The sequence below is a fragment of the Otolemur garnettii genome, unplaced genomic scaffold, assembly GCF_000181295.1.
Source record: "Otolemur garnettii isolate 467f Iridium unplaced genomic scaffold, OtoGar3 scaffold00040, whole genome shotgun sequence".
NCBI lineage: Eukaryota > Metazoa > Chordata > Mammalia > Primates > Galagidae > Otolemur > Otolemur garnettii.
In genome coordinates this window covers 9,454,402-9,459,082 of record NW_003852435.1, presented here as the reverse complement: position 1 = coordinate 9,459,082, position 4,681 = coordinate 9,454,402, and positions in this window count along the sequence as shown.

Below are 4,681 nucleotides of genomic sequence, written 5' to 3'. Positions count from 1 at the left end.
GTAATGCTAATTTTCTAGGTGTAGAATATAAATGTCTTAACACAACAACTAAGAAAATATCGTGAAGGCTATGCTGACCAGTTTGATGAAAGCATTTCAAATTGTATGTAAAACCAGCACATTGTACCCCATGATTGCATTAATGTACACAGCTATGATTTAACAATAAAAAGAATAATAAAAAAAGAAAAAGAAAAGTAACATTCAAACTCTTGGAAGCTGAGATAGGTGAACTTGCACCAGCTGGGATAAAGAAGGCCCTGTCTCCATCTTTGTCAAGGTCTCTGCTAATGTTTGAAACATATCAAGAATTCTAATGTTTGATAATCACCTCCATAATTCCAGTTTGGCTTTAAATGCCTCCACTTTATCTACCAATTTGAATACATTGTCATTCTCCCTTGAAGTTTGAGTTTGTTGAACAGGTCATGCAAGTAAGTAAGTTTTGTGAGCCATTCTGTGTCACTGAAAGGTGATGCCAGTGGTGACTGTTTTTCTAAAAGAAATCCCTGGAGAAGCTCTTACAACACAAAAACTGCGGTAATCTACTTTTGGAAACCCATCTCACTTTTGTGGAGAAAAAAAGATACGTATGCTCTGCATCCATCACCTCCCAGAGCCGTGCAAAAAACATGATTGAAGGGCATGTAATTTAAAGTGGTTGATAATTTTAATCCCATCCTGCAAACATTATTTAGTTCAAGGCACATTTTTCTGCTAGCCAGTCTTTCTCTATGGATGACACAGTATATAGACACATCAGAAGCAACCTTCTTGACTTGATTAGTGAAATAAGAAAGCTGTCCAGTAATGGCAGCTGCTCCGTTGTGTAGGTACACATACCTACACAAAATGATCAGTTCAGTTTTCCTGTTACGTAATCATTCAAAGAGTTGACTAGTTCTGTGGCTATGGTGTTGGTTGGCAACAAAAGTACAAATAACATATCCTCATGCACATCTTCCTGAAAAATATGTTGCACCAAAAGCATTATTGCCTTTTTGTCAAACCTTGGTACACTTATCAACATGAATTGCATACCACAAGGCCTCATTCATCCTCTTTAACAATTATGCCTCAATATCTTCTGCTATTCCATTATTTTGTCTACGTATGGTGTTAGCTGGAAGAGAAACGAGTGGCATCTTTTGAACTGTAGCATCTCCTAAAAGTTCTTGGAAAATGTTCGCAGTAGCAGGCAGGATCAATTCTTTAGTAAAATGGTAAAGGGCTTCTTAACTTTAGCAATGTAGATAGTCACTAAAATGTGTAGACACATTGATAAAGTGGTGACCTTTGATAACTGCTTTTGTTTGTTGTGTTCATGTTTTCTTCTTATGAACAACTCCAAAGTCTTGTCTTTTAATTCAGGATTGTTGGTATTTATGTGGAGAAGCAGTTTTGAAAGATTTATACTTTGTTGCATAGCCCATTGCCATATATTACACAAAGAGAGATTGGGGAATGTGAAACACCTGTTAAAATGAACATATAATTTAAGTGGGGATCTTGGTATTTTCTTTTAAGTGCAGTTTTCCCAGAGTGGGTAGATTGCCTGAACTCAGAGTTCTGAGACAAGCCTAAGTAAGAGCGATACCCCACCTCTAAAAAAACAGTCAGGCAGTGTGGCAGGCTACTTGGGAGGCTGAAGCAAGAGAATAGCTTGAGCCAAGAGTTGGAGGTTGCCGTGAGCTATGATGCGTTGACAGTCTACCAAGGGCGACAAAGTGAGACTCTGTCTCTCCTCCCAAAAAGAGAAAAGAAAACAAAGAAATATGTCTTTGGGTCACTTGCCCAATTTTTTTTTTTTTAGATTTTTTAAATTAATTAATTTGTTAAAGTTTATTTCAGTCTTTTATGGAGGTACATATATTTGAGTTATGTATCTTGCTTCTTTCAATTTTAAGTCAAAGTTATAGGCATCCTCCTCATTGAGAAAGTGTGCAATGCACTCGTGAAAGTACCTATTGGCTGGGAACTAACACTTCCCCTTCTTCCCCTTCTCTCCTCCTGAATTCTGTTGAGTTTTGTTTCTCTATGAGCACATAGGTGTTGATCAACTAGTTCCAATTTAGTATTGAATATATGTAGTATTTGGTTTTCCATTCTTGCCATTCTTAATGTAGGAGAATGGTGTCCACTTCTATCCAAGTTGTTGCAAAAGGTATTAGGTCACTGTCCTAGCAGTATTCCATGATATACATATAGCACATTTTATTAATCCACCATGTATTAATGAGCACTTGGGTTGTTTCCATATCCTTGCTTCAAATATCTGAACAAAATTAGGAAGGAAAACATTATTTATTTATCATTTATTTATTTACGTTATTGAGTTGTTTGAGTTCCTTACTAATTCAGGTTATCAATCCCTCATCAGATAAACAGTTTGAAAATCCTTTCTCCCATTCTGTCTCTTCACTCTATTGCTTGTTTATTTGATTTGAAGAACCTTTTTAGATTTATTTATTAATTTTAACTAGGCTTCTGAGGCCTTATCCACCCACATACACACACACCAAAAAGAATTGCCGTATCTTCACTGAACGAGGATACCTCCATCTCCTCTTTCTTGGATTTTGCTGATTTTGCTGATAGGACTACTCTATTGAATAGAAGTAGTGACAAGGGTACTTTGTCTCATTCCAGTTCTTAGGGGGATTGCCTTCAACTTTTTCCCATTCAGTAGTATGTTGGTTGTGGGTTTGTCATATGTGGATTTTGTTATTTTGAGGTATGTTTCCTTTATACCTAGTTTTTGGCTTTCATTAACTTGAGAGCTTGGTTCTTGCTTTTCTTGTTCCCTGAGGTGTGTCATTCAGTTAATAAAGTTGTTTTTTTCTTTTCTCATGTACATGTTCCCTATTATAAATTTCCTCTCAAAATTGATTTTACTGTGTCTCATGGGTTTGGGTAGGTTGTTCATTATGATTTGACTCAGGGAAATTTTTTTATTTCCTTTTCAATGCCTCTATTAACCAATTTGTTGTTCAGAACATGCTGTTTAATTTTCATCAATATTTACAGTTTCTAAAAATTCTTCAGTTATTGATTTCTAGTTTTATTCAGTCATGGTTAGACAAAATACTTGGTATAATTTCAATTTTTAAAATATTTGTTGAGTTTTTTTGACTTATCATATGTTCCATCTTGGGGAATATTTCATGTGCTGTTGAGAAGAATGTGTATTCTATAGCTATTGGGTTAAATGCTCTATAAATGTCGATTAGATCAATTTTGTCTGTGGTGTTATTTAATTCTAACGCTTTTGTTTTCTTTTTGTCAGAATAATCAATCCATCGCTGAAAGTATGGTGTGAAAGATCCTAGTATTGTTTTATTGTAGTCAATATCTGCTTAGTTCTGTTAATATTGATTTTATATATTTGGGTCCTCTAAAGTTGAGTATTTATAATTTTACATTTGCTATGTTCTCTGGCTGAATAGATCCCTTTATTATGATACATATTATTTGTATTATTGTAAAATTCTCAGTCTATATTCTTGTCTTTTTCAGATGTTCTTTATTTAAAATATATTTGATCTGACATAAGTATAGCTACTCCTTTCTTCTTTCTATTTGCATAAATTATTTCTTGTTTATCTCTTCACTTTCATAATATGCATGTCTATATTTGTAAAGTGAGTTTCTTATAGACAGCATATAGCTGGGCTTTATTAATCCATGAAGCCACAATATGTATTTTTATTGGCGATTATAATTCATTTAAATTCAAGGTTATTACTGTATTCATAATGGTATACTCAAACCATTTTGTTACTTATTTTTTTGGTTGCTTTGTCTATCTTTTCCTTGCTTATTTTTTTCCTTCTGTGGTTATATGATTTTCTCTAGCAGCAAATTTTGATTCTGTGTTAGTATTTATTTTTTTGTGTGTATTATAATGTTTTCTTTGCTGTTCTCAGGAGACTTAAAAAAACCTCTTATTATTATAATAGTTTTTTTTTGGGGGGAAGGGGGCCAGGGCTGGGTTTGAACCTGCCACCTCACCTCCGGCATATGGGCCAGTGCCTTACTCCTTTGAGCCATAGGCATCACCTATAATAGGTTATTTTAAACTGACAATGACTTTGATTGCTAAAACAGAGCAATAAAAATAAACTCTATAATTGAACACTGTGACCTCCAATTTTGGCTTATTGATGTTTCAATTTATATCTTTTTATATGACCTTCCTTGTAAGCAATTATTGTAATTATTATTGATTTTGTTAGTTTTGTCTTTAATGCTTACATTTAAGACATAAGTGCTTTACTTTTATCAATTACAATATCAGACTTTTATAAAAATGTCTGTTATCTTTCTTTTACAGTGATGTTAATACCTTCGAATGTTTTCTTGTTACACATTAGCATCCATTTCTTTCAGATTGAAGAATTCTGTATGGTACTTTTTATGATAGAGACCTGGTGTTTTTAAGTTTCCCCAGCTTTTGTTTGCCTGAGAAAGTCTCTACCTCTCCTCCACATTGGAATGATAGCTTTTCTGGATATACTATTTTTGTTTAGAAGATTTTTTTTTTTTTTTATTTCTGTCAAACTTTGAGTATAGCATTGCACTCACTCCTGGACTTCCAGGTTTTCTGTTGAGAAAATGACTGAAAGGCATATTGGGACTTCATTTAATGTGTTTTTTCTTAATTCATTGAGTATTCTTTCTT